This window comes from Taeniopygia guttata, chromosome 1A, assembly GCF_048771995.1.
Source record: "Taeniopygia guttata chromosome 1A, bTaeGut7.mat, whole genome shotgun sequence".
NCBI classification, from domain to species: Eukaryota; Metazoa; Chordata; class Aves; order Passeriformes; family Estrildidae; genus Taeniopygia; species Taeniopygia guttata.
This window is the reverse complement of record NC_133025.1, coordinates 4,113,503-4,130,478: the sequence shown is the minus strand read 5'-3', so window position 1 is coordinate 4,130,478 and position 16,976 is coordinate 4,113,503. Positions and strand designations below refer to the sequence as shown.

At 45.1% G+C, this 16,976-nt stretch overlaps 1 protein-coding gene across 4 annotated transcripts in view; it reads left to right on the top strand.

The window, feature by feature from the left end:
- Nucleotides 1-4,151: 4,151 nt before the first annotated feature.
- Nucleotides 4,152-16,976, top strand: part of SFMBT2 (Scm like with four mbt domains 2) — a 105,050-nt gene continuing 92,225 nt past the window's right edge. Inside the window, exon 1 of one of the 4 annotated variants that reach the window (XM_030290286.4) lies at nt 4,152-4,289. The gene's annotated coding sequence lies outside the window, so the exon portion shown is untranslated. Of the gene's footprint in view, nt 4,290-4,892; nt 5,029-16,976 lie in introns of those variants that run through there. The other 3 variants (XM_072918660.1, XM_002189313.7, XM_012568838.5) reach the window with 3 other exon arrangements.

Sequence of the window (16,976 nt, the reverse complement as noted above, 5' to 3'; positions counted from 1 at the left end):
GTCTTTGCCTCCTGTAGAATTGTGATAAGGCAGGGTGAAAACTTGGAAGCTGAAGGCCACACTTTGTTGAAAGGAAAGGGAAACTGCAGAGAAGCTTTGCTGTGAACCCAGGAGCAGCCCCAGGAGATGAGCATGGCAGAGGAACTAACATGAACTGCACTTGACTGTGATGTGGCCCCAGGTGATGTCCTGTGTCTCCTCTCTGACACCAAACTCCTGTTTGACACTCTTCACCCTTTAGCTCGCTCAGGCTGGATGCTGTTAACCGGCCCCAAATAATTCCCCAGTGTCAGCTGCACAGCCCTGCCCCTTTTCCAGTGCAGGGCAGCTTGGTGGCAGCATCCCAAAAGCAGGCAAATACCTCCAGAAGTGAGATAAACACATTCTTTGGGTTAAAAGGAAACCTGGCTGCCACCAAGGAACTTCTGCCCACTCTCATATTTATCACAGACAGAGCTCCAGAGACCAACTTCGCTATTTTATCTACATTTTAGAAAAGTTGTCTCAGATCCCCCCATTTGCTCTGTCTGCAAGGCTAATGCCATTTACTCAAGAACACAAATGTCATCTCAGCACCATGTTAAGCTTGTGGGATGCTCTGAGTCCTTTAGGCACCCGCTTACATTTGGGGCAGAAATGGATAACCAAATACACAACCACCTACAAATCCCATAATGTCCCCCAGAGCATTTCTCTTCCCAAGCCAGGCGAAAAGAGAAAAAATAGGACTGTTAATGCCGTATAACATCATAGTTTGTGTGTGTGCTTGTGCCTCCTTGTGTAGGGGATCTTTTTACATCTCCATGTGTCCTCCAAAAACCTGAACCTGCAGAAGGGAACAGCCTGGAAAATGGGAAAAGTTTTCTGTCATAGTAATCATATCCTGCAGATCAGGAACTGGTAATATCTGATATAAAGTAATGGGAGCGTCTGAATTTCACTGGGTTGGAGAGTTTTTATGTGTCCAGCTATGGACAATTTGGAATGTGAGCAGTTATGTCATTTGGGAGTGATCATCAGAGGCAACAGCAGATGGATGTTCATTACAACTTGGGTACTTGGTACTCAGGTAAATTTTTTTATCAGTGCTACTTGCATAAAAACGCTTTAGTTAAAAGAAACAACAAAATTCAGATGTTAAACTTCTGTTCACAACTTGAAATACAAGATCAGGGCTCATGGTTGCCAGGAAATGTAGCACTAAGGAACATGGACAGCAGAAATTAATGGAGTTGCTTTAGATCAGTGGAAGATTCATCCCTGAGTGTCGCTGAGTCTGGAACTGGAGCTGATCTCCGTGTGGGTTTCTGCCAGAGCTTAAATCCATTTTACATCTTGGGATACTACACTGGGCACAATTCACTATTTCTCAAAGCACTTCCTTTTTTCCCAATGATGCTCTCAAAACTAGTATTAAAATGAAATGTCTCAGCAATTACTGTGGTTCATGTCCACTAAACCAATTTGTTTTCTCAGCAATGAGCAAGATGCAGTCTTTGCTGCCAATAGGAGCTGTTATTGTCATCTCCAGCTCAGACCTGATATAAATCTGCACCTTTTCATTCATATCTGAGAGCTTTCTTGTGGCAGCCACTTAGAAAAGTTCCAAGGGAATTTTGTTCCTCAGCTTTAATTACTATTATTTTACTTTTTTTTTTTTTTTTTTTTAAACCACCTCTTTGGACACCATCTACAGACCTAATTTAGATCACAAACTCTTAGAAGGCTTTCTTCCACATCTCTCCATACAGGGCCAATTGAATCATCAGTGCTTCAGAAATACTCTCTAAATGAAACTAAAAGAGAAAATCAAGGTGAAGAGGGAAGAAAAAGCTCCAGAGAAGACAGTGGAACCAAAACTTCTGGGAAAACTTCTTAGGTCTGAATGGAAATAAAGCACAAAGGCATCTGGTGTTAAAAGGAGATGGAGAAACACCTGAAGTGTTGTGAGAGCCACTGTGGCTGTGTCTGTCCCTAAACTGGATGATGCCACCAGCTTTAGATGAAGAGAGGCTGCAGCCAGAGACATCTCAGTGTAACCTAATTCAGAGCAGAATAAAAGGAGAGAACACAGATATGGTGTTTGCAGAACATCTTCCTTTCAAAAGTATGTTGAAAATTTGAAGTGCCACTGTGCTGAAAATATCACCCACTTCCACAATCATCTGGATAAACAGGGCTTCAATGCTCTCCTGGCATCTAGTTGGGGTTTTGGTCTTATTTTGAAGTTCTGACAGTGTTCCCTTGCTGTTTTGAAATCCCATCCAGCCCAAAGCCTGAAAATAGGAACTGCTTGATTTCTATGTTTTCCAGAAAATCTGCTGGAAGAGGAGAGGCTGAGCTCATGGCCTCTCAGAGTGTGAATGACAAGAACATGGATTGTTCTGAAGAAACACTGTATGCAATATTTGCTCTTCTTTCCCAGTCTTCACTATCTTCTCAAATGTATTCCAGAATCAAAATATTTTTTCATCTTTATTCCACTCCTCACTTGTCTTCTTGCACAAAATCCATGAGAGGCTGGTGGAAGAGAAAGGGATTGGAGAGAGTGGAAGAGAAAGGGATTTGGGAGGTTCAGTGATGAATCCCCAGCAAGAACCAGTGAAAAGGATGCTGGTGCTTGCAATAGGGCAGAGAAAAGCAGGGGTCACCTGTGGGAAACCAGCTCTTCCCCAGGTGTGGGATCACCCTCCCTGCTCCTGCAAGAAGGGATGCTCACAAAATCAACCTGGAAACTTCAAACCTCGGCTGGGAAATGGCCAGAGAAAGGCAAGTGGAGACAGCACTCGCATCTGAGCATGAGGGGTGACATAAATTTGGCAGTCCAGGTGTGGCGCTGGGCACAGCAGCGTTTGGGGTTAATTCTGTTATGTGTAATATAGATAATTTGTGCCTGTAGAATGATATGTGTGTAATGTTTCATATTATGAAAGAGCATATGAGTTGGTACTAGGGGGTTTGCCTCACATATGTTGAAACTGTCTCTGATAAGACCTCATTTACAAATTAGTACACGTAGCCCATCTGGAGATGGGTCATTTCTCAAGGTGATCCGAGAACCCTGACAATGATTCAATATTGGAATCACTGGAACCACCCAAAAGAATACATCTCAATACCATGCTCCCTTAGCTCCATCAAGGATGTACATCACTTCCCCTGGACACCAGATTGTTCAACTCAGCACAGATAAAAGAGACTTTATGAATATGTGGGACTTTGAATGGAAAGAAAAGGCTGATCCCGAAATCCCGGCCTTGAGCAAAAGAAACCCTATAAAATTGCTCACACAGGGCTGGTGGTGTGAAACCTCTGCTGTAGAGGTCAGACCTTTGTCTCACCCTGTGCTAATTCCAGGCTCAGCACTGTCCTTTTCTTTGTGGCTGGCTTGGTAGATTTAAATTGCTAAATAAAAATCAATTTTTATTTTTAATTCGGCTGGATTAATTTTTTTATCTATAACAATTCCAAAAGGAATTTGTGGAAAGGACAAAGTCCAGGACTGGTTGCTGCCTGAAAACCGGGATGTCCCTTCCTTCTGCTCTCCTCCAGACCTGTTGAATGTGTGTTCCCTGCACCAGCCCCCACCACGGAGGATGCTCCAAAAGCATCCGCTGGAATCCTCAATCCTACCAATCGTGCCTGCAGGGAGACGGGAGCTGGGGCTCCAAAAATCCCTATTAAAGATGCTTTACGCACTCCCTGAGCAGGGCTGCAAGAGGAAGGGCGAAAATGCTGCAAAATTCATCCCCAGCCCCGCTGCTGAGCGAAGCGGGGTAGGGGAAGCTCTAGGATCTGCGGATCTGGAGCATCCCGAGAAACCCCGGCTGGAGGAGCGGGGCTTTATCCCCATTCCCTCCCATCCCAGGGGATTTTTCAGGACCAGCCGGGTGGGGGGCATGGGCTGTGGTGTCTGGCATGATTTTCCAGTCCTGCAGCGGGGCTGATTTTTCTCGAGAGGGGAGAGCAGAATATCCATGCAATCTGAAAAACCCCGCAGTGTGGCTGTACGTGCAAACACCCCCGCACCGGCACAGCCGCACACGCAGCGCATCCCGCCGTGCATCCCCCGCGCTCGCCAAAGAAAGGAAAAACCATCAAATAACCCCAAAGAAAAAAAAAAAAAAATCCCATCCGATAACCCGAGGAGCAAAGGAGGGAAAGTTGTGCGTGTCCCTGCGCGCCGGGAGGGCGGAGGATGCCCACCAGTTGATTTTACATCCCGCTTTGTGCCTTCGCCGGCTTTTCTTGATATATTTCATTTATTTTCCGCCACAGGGAATAAACAGGTAATGCCGGAGGGAACTGGCGGGCCGCATTTTTTCCTTTCCCTCTTTTCCCCTTCTTCTTCCCCCATCACCCTCCCTGGAACTTTCTTGGCGACACGAAACGAGGAGGAAAAGCGAAATAAAAGGTTGCGGTGAGCTGTGGGGAGGGGAAGCCGGGAGGCAGCGCTCCGGTGTTGAAGGCTTGGTATTTTATGGTATTTTATGGTATTTTATGGTATTTTATGGTATTTTATGGTATTTTATGGTATTTTGTGGTATTTGATGGTATTTGATGGCGTTTATCGCGCGGACAGCCAGCCCGGGATGCCGCGGAGCGTGGCCGAACCGCGGCATCACTTCCACGCGTGGATCCCATCCCTGTCCTCGCCCGCCCATCCCAAATCCCGGGCGGAGGCGCGGCCCAAGGCGCGGAGGCACCGCGGGCGCGGAGCAGCCGGGGCGGCGTGGCTTGCGATGCGCGCGTGATTATCTCTACAGTTTTTTTTTTTTTTAAATCCCTTTTCTTGAAACTGCTGAAAAAGGTCAACGAAGGAGTTGGCTGCTAAATATTAAAAGAGAAGAAAAAAAAAAAAAAGAAAAAAAAAAAAGCCCTAAAAAGAGCGGCAGGCATGCGCACTGCGCGGATGCCATATTGGAAGGAGCCTGCCGCGGGTGCGGGCACGGCTGAGCTCCGCTCCGCGCAGCGCTCCGCGGGGGGAAAAACGGGGAAAACACCCCAAAATCAGCCAAACTCGCACAGGTAAGGCACAGCGCCCGGCAGCCACCCCTCCCAATCCCTCCCAGCTGGCATTTCCCTTTATTTTATTTATCGGGTTTGGCAGCGCTTGGGCGGAGAGAGCGGCTTTCCCCTTTCCAAGATGTATTAAAAATTATTTTAATTTTTTTTTTTTATTTTTTAAAAAGCGTGAGAGATGGGTGTGGATATTCCCCCACCCCCATCCCCGTTTTGCCGAGGGTGAGCCCGCGGTGGAGTTGTTGAAGTGTTGGCGTGCGGGGCTGAGCCCCCGGCCGGGACCGGCGCTCGGAGCGCGGCTGCTTTTTAAACCTCGACAGATCGCCTTTTAGATGCTCTCATCTTTTTGCTCCCCTTTTTTTCCCTTCCCTCCTTTTTTTTTTTTTTTTTTTTTTTTTTTTTGCTTTCCCCCCTTTTTTTTCCCCCTCTTTTTTTTTTTCCTATTATTCTATTTCCCCATCTTTCTTTCCCTTCTTTTTACATTTTTTTTTAAAGTTATACCTATCATTTTCTGCTTTCCTCGTGCGACCTCCTTTCAGATTTACGAGGCTGATGCACATCTCTCGGAAAGAGTTATTTTGGGTGCGCGGGTGGGTTTCTTCTCAATCTGCGGGGGAAAAGGAAAAAAGCTGCTGCAGGAGGCGAGAGGGAAAGGAAAAAAAAAAAAAGAAAAGAAAAGAGAAGAAAGCAATCAGCTGTGCCAAAATGTGCAGCCCTGATCTAGACATATTTTCCCGTAGCGCTCCCGAACTGCGGTAAATGAATATTTATAAAGCTTGTTCAACATGGCGGGTTAAGGTGTCTTCAAAAACTGCAAATAAACATTTTGAGGGGAGAAAAAAAGAGGGAAGGCGGGGTGCCACGCGTTTGCTTCAACTCTTTTGTTGCTGGGAGAGGTGCGCTGGTGGATTTGGTGCGGAGGGATGAGGATGCGATTCCCAATTCGGGGTCCTCCCCCCGCAGTGGGAAAAGTACCGGGGCGTTTGTGTGTGATGGGAAGGGATGTGGAGTTGGAACCGCGGCCGATTTGCCTTTGAATGCCAAAATCGCCGGCGTGCCATGAGATGGGGAAAAAAAAATTAAATAAAATAATGCGCCGGGAGACGGAGCGCTGATTTATTTTGCATTAGCAGTAGACATGTCGTGGGATGAGATGTCCTCTTGGAGCTGTCAAACCTTCCTGGGTACATTCAGCTGGGGATGTCTGGGGTGTTTTTTTTTTTTTTTTTGTTTTTGTTTTTTTTTTTTTTTTTTTGCTTTTTGCACGTTTTTCTTTAGTAAAACCGCTCTGGAATTGCTCCACGCGGAAATTGGGGCGGCAGACTTGGGCAGTGCGAGCTGCATCTCTTTTTGCAGAGAGACCCTAAAAACCCCGCGGGGATGGAGGCGAACCGCAGGTTTTGCAAAGCAAGAGAAGGAGTTTGCACCGAGTTCTCCGGGAGTTGTTTGCTCCCTTCCCGGCTGCCTTCCCAAATGTGTTTTCCAGGGGAGTGGAGGAGTGAGGCTGCCTCAGAGGCAGGGAAAACTTCCCCGGTAGCGTGCAGGGAGCACTGGGGTGCTCCTGTAAGGTGTTGAGTTTGGAGCATCTGTGTTTTGCAGTGTGGGAGGCGATGGGATGCTCCAGCACCTCAGGCTGTCAGTGCCTGGGTGTGGATGGAGGAGCCAGGGAGGATGCAGGAGTGGCTGAGGAGCTGATGTGCTGCTCATTTCCCTGTGCCTCTTGGAGATGCTGCCCAGAACCTCGCTGTAATTTTATTTAGCAGGGCTGGTTGGCGATGCTGTTTGCACCCCTTGTTGTGTAGGGTGAGATTTCCCATTCCATCAACTCACACATTTCCCCCTCCTTTCTCCAGCTCCTGCCAGGACCAAGCTGGCTCAGGGATCCAGCAAACTCACATCACAGGGTACGGTGGTGGGGAGGGTGGCAGAGGAGAAGATAGGGGTGAAATTGTGATTTCTTATCAAAATAGAAGAAAATGGCATTAATTATAAGCAGAGAGGCTTGGAAGGCAGTTACCAAACCAGTGGGATTTGGGTGGCAAAATCCAAGAGCTGCAAGTGGGGTTTTCTTTGGGGTGGAAAGAGATGGAACCATTGCAGAAGGAGAAGGTATCTTCCCTCTCTGCCCTCCATACATCTCCCCATTCCCAGCTTTGTTGTCCCTTGGACAAGACAACTTCTAAAATCAATTTGTGCCCCTGGTGCTCTGGGGAAGAAAGGGTGGTAGCAGAGGGGTGACTTGTGTCTGAGCAGAGGAGCAGCTTCACCTGGTTGTGTGATGGGGACATGGAGCTGGAAGGGATTTGGAAAGGTCTGTGGAGATCCTTCTGAACCTGGGGCAAGCCTTCCCAAGGAGTTTCTTCTTCCTACACAGAGAAGGGTGCTGGCCAGGATTCAGTGGATATTGTTTGCTGTCTCTAGAAGCCTTTAGGTGAAAACAGATTTGATTTCCTTTGCTTCTGGCAAAGTAAGAGCAGGTGAGGCAGGTTCTTTCTCCAGGGTGAGCAGGGATGCAAGTGACTTTTTTTCTTTTTTCCTCCCTCCAACAGATTATTTTATGAAAGGGGAGAAAATATCCTCACAAGTCTAATAACTTCAGTGCTTATAAAGGATTAGATCCTAATAACTCCTGCGATAAGATGGAGGCTTGGTGTAATCTGTTACTAAGTGAAAATCTAAAAGTCATTTAAATAAATGCAGCAAAGAGCTATCGAGAGATTGGTACCTTGTACACAGCAAGGAAATACCTTTTAATGATTTTTAAGGGGTTCACAGGGTAGTGGGATAGCAAATACATTATAAGCAAGACAGTATAATTTCAGTTCTATATTGAGAAAACATTTGCAAATATTCAGCAGATGTTACATGTGGCAGAGGTGGAGAGTGTTTTGCACAGATGTAGGAACATCTGCAGAAGACAGTATAAAGTTATATAGCTGTGATTATGAGTGATAATTGACTAGCTGGACAGGCAGTTGATGTTTTAATGAAGCATTTATTAAAACTTTATGGAAGTGTTACTAGAAATGGGGTAAACATCACAACTGCGAACATCTTTGACTGAAGATGCTTTTCCCCCTCTCCTGGCTTGTGGTGTGCTGAGCTGGTGTATTTTGGGTCACTGTTTCTGGCCTTTCAGAGCCATGGGATGCTGGTCTGAGATGAGTGATGTGACATTAACCTTGCTGAAGGACAGGACATGGTAGAGAAGGTGCCACCTTGTTTGTCCAGCAGATACTGGGGAGAAATTCTTGGCTGGGAGGGTGGTGAGGCCCTGACAGAGGGTGCCCAGAGAAGCTGTGGCTGTCCCTGGATCCCTGGAAGTGTCCAAGGCCAGGCTGGACAGGGCTTGGAGCAACCTGGGACAGTGGAAGGTGTCCCTGCCATGGCAGGGGGTTGGAATGAGATGATCTTTAGGGTCCCTTCCAGCTCAAACCATTCTTGTGTTTTTGAATCTTCAAGGGCATTTCACTGGTTAAATTCATGTGGGTGTGGGGTAAGCAGAGGCATGGAGAGCATCTGGGGAGGTTTACAAGGATGGTGATGGTTGAAGGAGGTGGCTTGTCCCTGACTGTGTCCAAGTGATAAAATAAAGGAGTTGTGAAAAACTCCAGAAGTTGTGACAGACAGCCAAAACTTGAAGCAGAGGAGCCATGGGGGTGTTCATGAGGGTTCACAAAAGAAAATAATGTGGTGATCACAGGGTCCATCTTTAGATGACCTGAAGGTGTCAGAAGTATTTTTTTTACTATGAATATTGATGCAGAGTCTATCAGCTGGTGCAGCAAGGTCCTCAGTGCTGAAAATGAAATGCTGTTGATAATAGTGGTGCCACCTGCAAATGTGGGTTTGTTCTGTCATTGTAACATCTGGCCTCTGGAAGCAAGGGTGGGTTTTTTTTTAGGATTAGAGTGGCTGATGGTACCTTGTCAATATTTAAAACTCCTCATTTGAAACTGTTGATCTTTGCGTAACAGACCTCAATGAAATCTGTCAAATCCATCCTATAGTTTTTTTTGGCAAAAGATTCCTCTTTCCTTTATTTTCTGTTTATTGGAATATGACTCCTACATTGGTTAAAAATGTTGGAGTTGGAAAATAAGGAAATAGAGAAATGAGAGCAAAGACTTCTCCACTGACATTTAAAAAACTCCAGAAAAAGTTTATTTTGAGATTGGCCTTTCGTAAGACCTTAACAAAGCATTCTTGTGAAGGCTGATTTGGAAAATGTGTTCACAGTTACTCCCATTTCTATGAATCAGAAGTGTTGATCTAAAATAAAATAGTAATAAAAAGAAAGAAAAAAAGCCTAAAACCAAGCAGCTCTTGACAGCTGACCCAGGGATCAATTCTGAGTAGGTGTGAGGCTTAAAAAAAGTATGTGCAGAATCCTTGCTATTTTTACTCCCAATTCCTGCTTTCATGACTAATACTCTTAGCATCACTGGGTGGCTTGTGCAAAAGAGCCATCTTTTCTTGGGTAAAGTTCTGAGACCTAATTTGAATAAAAGTTAATTAGAAAGTCTTGCATTTATTTGCTTGGCAAGGAAGTGGAATTCCCTCCTAAAATCCAGGAGGTGACATTATGCTTGCCTCTGCTGTGTGGGAGATCAGGCAGGACAGCCACAGGCTGAGGATATTTAAAGTCTAAAGGGTCATAAGTCCTTTGTGGAGACTTTTGGCTAGAAAGCCATAGCTCTCCTACGTGCATCAAAGATACATCTTTAAAGAAAGTTCAGGAAAAAGCAAAAATTAACTGGTTTTTGGAAGGTGTTTTGAGTGTGGGAGTTCAGTGAAAGTGTGAGATCAGGGTGGTGATGAGGCATCATACCTGGACGTTTTGCAGCAGCTCTCATGTTCACATGAAAAGGAATCCAGTTTGTTTTACCTTGGAGAAATGGGGTGGGATTAGCCCTGTAAATGTGGCTTGTAGGACTCTAGTAGTTAAAATGTCTTGTGCAATTTGGTTCTGGATAGACCTTGGCAGGGCTCTGCTGGCTGCCCTCACATGTGCTTGGCCAAGGGAAAAGTCCTCCTCTTCCTGCTGCTGTGCTGTGAGGTGGCTGGAGATGGTTGTGAGGGCTGGATCTTTTTAAAGTTTTTCTTTTTTTGGCAGATCCTGTCAGTCAGTGAAGCTGCTTCTGGATGTAGAGCACTGACAGGGGTGTAAGTGCCTGTAGGACTAAGCCCAAGTGCTGATCAGCTGTGCTGTTCAAATGAACCAAACAGTGCCAAGATCTAAAATGTCATTTTTTTTTCCTAAAAAGTGTTGGAGTCAGATGACAGATGTTTCCTGGATTCTGGCTTACATCTTGTAGTTTTTTTTTTTTCTTTTTTGAGAACGGCTCTGACTGCTGCGAAGCCACAGAAGGCAGAACTGATTGCTCTGGACAATGGGAGTTTGGTTGATGAAGGACTTTTGAATTGGGCTCTAAATTAAGTCTGTGAAAACAGTGTTTTGTGTTTCCTGCTGGGTGACTTGTGTCTCTGGGCTGATTGGTCCCACTCAGAGGGTCTGACTGATGAATTTGGTCCATGTGGCTGCTCTTTCGAGGTGATAAATCAGCATCACATGGTGGGGGTTGGAGCTCCGTGATCTTCAGGGTCCTTTCCAGCCCACTCCACTCTGTTCTGTGATTTTGCCTAACAAGATGAGGTGTCTCAGGATAATGAAGCAGCTCTGTGTCTTCAAGTTACCCATCTCAAAGGCTTCTTGGTTTCAGCTCCGTTTCAGACACAGAGGTGGGAGAAGCCAGTGTTGCACTTCTTTATTGGCTGTGCTTCTTTCTTGAGGTTTTTTCCTGTTATAAAGGGCATCAAGGACATTGTCCCAATCTTCTTGACGGCCCTGGTTGAGATGAGAGCTTTAGAAGATGCCTAAATTTAAATATGCCATATTTCCAAGTAGTTGGTGTATGTTGGGTGCTTAGCCTGGGTAGAAGTGCTTTACCAAAGTGGGGGGCAGCATCATGGAAATTGCCTGTTGAGTCATGAAGGAGGTGCAGACACCTGTTGGGTGACAGAACAGCTGGGAACAGGAAATATTAGTACTAGATTAGTATGTGGTGACCTCCCTCTCCTTGGGAGACCTTCTTTGGGAGGTGCTGGAGGTGGGGATGTCCAGGGATCACAGGGGCAGTACAGGTGGGGCAGCAATGCCTCCTTGCCCCTGTTTATAAAACGTCCAGCTTGATCAGGAGAAGGAAACTTGAATGAAAAAGTACTTAAATTTTTGAGGTTTGATCTAGTCCTTGGAGAAATTTGTGGCAGGTTTTGGCTTGAAGTCCATCTCAAGGTTCTTATTTACACCCAGGAGAGCTAAGAGGGTGATGTGTAGCCAAGCCTGGGTGCCTGCCTGGTGTCTCTCTTTTATCTTAATACTGCAGGGCTTTTTGCTGTAAACATGTTACGAGTCTCTAATTAGGTTTATTTTACTTTCTGTTATCTTATTTTAGTACCATTTATCTCTGTGTGTATCCTGGACTCAGGATTGTGCCAGGTAGGCAGGATGAGAAAATTGCTTTGTGGAACAGTTTTGCCTTGTTGGCATCAAAAGTGTGAAGATTTTGGCACCAGTGCAAGAAGAGAGGAGAGCAACGGCCCAGCTGAGTTACAGGGGCTGCCACCACCTTGCACAATTCCTTCTCCACGTGTATCTTCAGAGAAGTTTGGTTCCTTTCCTTCTCTGAGACAGACAATCCAGACCATCCCTGCTCTGGTGGTTCCCCAATTTCCTGTTTTTTACATGTTTTTCCTCCAGGCTTACTCATTTATTTTCTGCTGCTGGACAAATGCTGCCTTCAGGAGCAGAAAGAAGAGCCCTGTTGAGTGGCTGGAGCAGGGGGACTGGAAGGGGGCTTGGGCTGAACATCCCTTACCCCAGGGATTAACTCTACCAAGATCAGTTTCTGGATGCATTAGCATCCTAACTCCTCCAAAAAGCAGAGCTCTGTGCCCTTCCCACAGTATATCCTGCTTCTTCGCCAGATTCATTATAAGTTATTTGTTCCCCTACCCAAATCATGTCCCCTCCGTGCAGTTTCAACCAAGCTGCCTTCTTCAATCCACCAAGAACATGGAAAACAGATTATATTCTTTCCCCATTCAGCTGTTTTTTATGTGTTTGAATATTGTGAACATTCCTGGTTCTCCAGAGTACATGGGATTTGTTTCTTCCACCCCAGAGTGCGACACAGAGCTGTTCAAAGCAGTAAATTTCCCTTATTAAAACCCTTTGGGGTCTTCAGTATGAAAGAGAAATTGTCAGTTGATATAAGTGAAAACATTTGGCGAGGGAAGCTCTCAAATAAATAATAAAAAAACCCTCAGAGGAATTTGGAAGAAAAGGTCCTTTAAAGGTTTCCAACTGGTACTTTGAGAGGAGAGACAGGCCCTTTTTCTAGGAGGTGAAACTGTTCCTTGCTGTGTTCAGTGGCACTTTTGGATGAGCTTCCACTGCATTGTGCAGATGCTCAGGGATTATTGTGGGTATTGTGTGAGGCTGTCACTAGCAGTGCATCCTGGATCATGTCCCACAGGGATGAGATCCCTTTGTCCTGCTGGCTGAGCATCTCCCTTCACTGGTCTAGTGGAAAGTGTCCCTGCCCATGGCAGCAGGGTTGGAACCAGATGATCTTTATGGCCTCTTCCAACCCAAACCATTCTCTGACTGATTCAGCTTGTCTGCTGGGAAATTTGGATGTTTAAAAAATTAGCAGGTGCTGTGCAAGGGCAGGAACCCCCTGAGGGTTGTTCGTCTCATCTGAATTTGGACCACTTAAGTCAGTCATCCTTGGGATGTGATTTTTTTCTTGGCTGGGTTTAGTCTGGATATTTGGAAAAGGTTCTTTATCCAGAGGGTGGCTGCACTTCAGCAAGCTCCTCAGGGAATTGGTCACAGCACCAAGCCTGGTAGAGATCATAAAGTGTTTGGACAACACTCAGGCACGTAGTAGGATTGTTGGGGTTGTCTTGTGTAGGGCCAGGAGCTGGACTTTGATGATTCTGGTGGGTCCTTTCCATCTCAGGACATTCTGTGATTCTCTGACCCTGCTGCCACTCTCAAGTGTCACTGTGCTGAGACGTGGCACCATCTCCAGTCAGTGTCTGTTGCTGGATTTTGGAAGGGCCAAAATCAATCCCAGATCCCTGGGAAAGCAGTGGAATTTATTTCTCCACCATCCAGGACTCAGCATTCCACTGGCACACCTGGTTCTCTATTCAGGCTAGAGGTTTCAAGGATGCAGGATTTTTTTTGTCTTCACTGTGTCAATCCTGATTAACCACGCATGCATTGGGAGAGAAAATAAGTTTTTCAGGAGTAGCTTTAAGGAAGAGCCCTAGAGGTGCTGGATTTGTGTATGGGTAAGAGACCTCTCCCTACAGAGATCATTCCAAAGGCAGAAGAAACAGGATGGAGGTGACAGGAGATGAGAAGTGTAAAATGGTGTGAGGAAGCCAATGCTGTGCTTGTACAAAGAGCCAATATTGATACAGATGAGAAGGCAGCACGTTGGAGATAAAGGCAGGGCTGAGACTGACAGCCGTGGGAAGAAGGAAATAAAAGAGGTTCTTTATTATATTGCATGGCTTTTCCTGCCTGTGAGTTGAGCCTGGATCTGAATTAAGTACCAAGGGAATGGGAGCTGCGTGGGGGGAAGAATCGGATCAGTCTGAGCCACCACTGTGCAGAAACAATGGGCAAGGGATCTGAAACCAGGGAATTTCCCCCCTCCCTGCTCTTTCAAATACATTTCATAGGATTTTCCTTTGTGCTTCTGCCTGGTGTAATGTCACCTTGTGCCTCTTCTGGTGCTGTTTCCCATCACCTTGTTCCCAGGCTGGCTTGTGGTCCTTGATTTGGTTTCCAGTGGGTTTCACGCTGGCGGAGGAATTGGAGTTCAGTGGTGTGTGCTGCTTGTGCAATGCTGATGATTGCAGGCCAGCCAGTGTGCTACTGTTAACAGTATGGCTGGGGACTCTGTTTGAAGTGTTAATTAGCAGCAATTAATAAGAAGTGAAAAATTAATACCCTGTGTGTCAGCTTTCTTTGCTAGTTAGTTGTATCAACACTAAAGCTCAGCACTATTTTGAGGCTGGTGTTTGCATAAGAGTTTGGTCTTGTTGTCACATGCTGTTGGGAAAATACTGAAGTGCTCTCCTACCATAACTGGTAAACTTGTTATTCCCAAAATAAACCAAGAAATGGCCTCTGATAGATCCAGTTTCCTTGGGATGTGGATGCTCTCAATTTGACATTTCAAAATCAAGTTGTCCATAGCTTCAGTTGTTGTTAAGTTGTCCATAGCTTAAGCAAAAAATACATTAAAATAGAGTTTAAAACCCCAAAAATGTTGATGATGTTGCTGAATGTGCCTCAGAGATTCTGTATTTCCCCCTTTTAATTGAAGTGGGCTCAAAGCCAGTCCCAGATGGGGCCACTGAGGATGGGTCCCAGTTGTGTTGCTGATACCTTGGGCAGGTTCCTGCTGATTTGCCCATCCACTTTCCATTTTTGATGGGAAATTCCATGATCCAGGGGTTTGAGTCCCTCTCATGGGTCTGGTGGCAGATTTGGGGCTTGGCTGTGTTAAAAAAAAAAAAAAAAAAAAAAAGGCAAATACTGTTGTTGTCTGATTGGGCACCTTCAGCTTTTTGTCAGCTCATAACTCTGTTTTATCAGCATCATAGAAGCATCACAAGATTTAACTACAATACTGAGAGGATTATGTTTCTTCTTGGTATTTATATTGTTACCCCTGAGCTCTCTTTAAGATGATGGATTTGTTGTGTTTAAATTGATACCTCTGTTTCTCTCCGTTCTTTGAATTTTTTTGGTAGACCCAGGTTATCTTCCATCCTTGTCTGGTCCCTGGCAAAAATTAGAACAGTCACATCCCCCCAAGGTATAGCTTCAGCTGGCATCTCCCCTCCTCTCACATTTAACAAGCTTGATGTAAAGTCCTGATACTTAGCTAATTTATTATTAATGATATTTACACAAGTGTCTCTATCAAAGGAGAAGTGGGGTTTTTTTTGACTTTCAGTAAACTGACTGCTTCTAGTTTCATGGTTAATTGAAACTTAATATACACTGGGGATGAGTGACGTGTGTGTTCTGAGGTTAGCTGCACTCAGAATACTCGGAGTCTGTAATACACTTAATTCATTAGCAAGTCTCATGTCAACAAAGAATAAAGATGTAGTGCTGTAGTGGCCATGGCAGTGGGAAAAAGGTCATATTTGTGGAGTACTTAAAGTATGCTGAGCACTCTGTGAAGAGACCAACAACCATATTGCTCTGAGCTGGGTTATGATCTTCATGTTTTAAAAGACTTCTTTTTTCTTTCATGAGAATATTCCTTTGGGGTGAGGAACAAAAATTTCTAACTTTGCCTGAACAACTTTCGGTGCAGGGTGAATCACCTGCCTTGGTAATTTGCTCCCACCAGTGATTTTTTTGTGAAACACCCATGGCTTTTGCAGGTTTTAATTGCAGCCGTGATTGCTCCAGCAGACAGTCCTACCATGGTCCAGCTAATGGATACGAGACACTTAAAATGCTCCTCATCTTTTCCAGCTCTGATGTAACTGCTCACACACATCCATTTCTTCTTTCAAATTGCCATAGGAGCAGCTTTAAAAACTGGGAGTGAGAAATCCACGGCAGAACGCTCTCCTCCTTTCTGTTTTACAGCCATCATATCTAGTCTTCTAGAATATGCCTCCAGAGTAGTAAAAGTTGAAAAAATCCCATATATTTTTACAATCTTTACAATCCTGCTTTGCCTGGCCTCTGGCAGTAAACTTCTTTCCTACTTTTAGTCACAGGTTTTGCAGAGCAGTTGGCACTGGAGCTGCCAGCACAGTCCTCTCTGTCCTGCAGGATTTGGAGGCTCCTCTAATAAGCAGGACCAGTCCTCCCCATCAGATATTCTGGACACACACCTTCCCTACTGCCTGGCTTTGCTTTAGCATATCTTGTGTGAATAGCTGGTTCCCTCTGTGCCCATAACCCCAGCTCTTGGTTTCTCTTTTGCAGTCGTCCTTTGACACCTCATAATTCATCAGCATCTCAGAGTTTTACTGAAAAGCTCACTTTGGAGTTGTTTTTAATCTGTTCCTGAAGGTGTATCTTGGGGTGTTGCTTGTCTGGTGGCTTAGTGTGGCTGGAAATATAGTTCTCATTTAGTCTGGTGTCTGATGCAAGATCTGATCAGCCTGGGTGCCCTTCCTCATATTGTTTTTCATTTCTGTGTGTTTGTATTCAACTTTGAATTTACTATGGTCACTGCTGCTAGAAGAAACTCTCTCTGCTAACACAACCCAATTTAAAATCAGCTAGTATTTCCTGCCCTGCATGCTAAAACTGGTGCAGTTACATTAGGTCAGTCCTCATTCAAGAAACAGTTGCAGCCAGCACTATTTCATGAAGATATCTGCATTTTGCATGCTCAGTTTTATTTTTTAGAGTTACTCCAGTTTTTTTCTCAGGTGTATTTTTTTCAATGTTTCCTCTGTTTCATTATCACAGATCTCCCCCTGTGAATATTTGTGGGGTGAAATACATCTCACACAGTGTTAGTCATCAAAAAAAAAAACTGGAAATCAGGGGCTGAAATGGCTGGAAGATGGTGGAGATGGTTTTTTAGCATGGGTTGTGCTGTTTTGTGGGCTCATCCTTCTCTCTCTGGTAGCACTGGGAGCTGGAGAGATCTTTGAGATGTGAAGCCTCTGGATGCTGTATATTACCTTATTATCTTCTCTGTTGTCATTATTTTTGCTGTTGCTCTTATGATATTATGGCCACTAAGATCCTTTGTTGTGGTTTTCATCCAACCCCAGCTTCAGGCTGGAGACAAGATGGAAGGGTCACCATCAGAGGGCCATAGAATTATTTAGGTTGTAAAAGACCTCTGGGATCTTTCATTCCAACCATATCAAGATGGGGTGAC